Here is a 376-nt window from a genome sequence, read left to right as displayed (position 1 = left end):
CAACCGTATTATTAGAACACGGCTGAGGCCTGGAATTCAGTCCCCAGGGAAGGGAGCCCCGCAGTAGCAACCCTATTATTAAACTGCTCGGACTTGCCCCTTCCCTGGGGACTTCTGCGGTGACTCCTGGTACCTGATGCCTCCTGCTGGCCGCTGTTGGTACGCCTGATGCTGGCTTATTTACGATTTACAGCCAGATTCATAATCATTTTTATTGGGAAAGATAGTTTCAAACCCAACTATCGAAATGTCGACTGTCATTTACAAGTGTCATTTTCACAATTGCTCTCAAGCCTTTCATTGTATGGGAAAGTTCGGGGTTACTAACAGGAGCAAATAACATATTTCATTATTAATGAAACAGCCAGGATTGCAT

The sequence above is a fragment of the Penaeus monodon genome, chromosome 29 (assembly GCF_015228065.2).
Source record: "Penaeus monodon isolate SGIC_2016 chromosome 29, NSTDA_Pmon_1, whole genome shotgun sequence".
NCBI lineage: Eukaryota > Metazoa > Arthropoda > Malacostraca > Decapoda > Penaeidae > Penaeus > Penaeus monodon.
Note: the sequence above shows the minus strand (reverse complement) of the source record.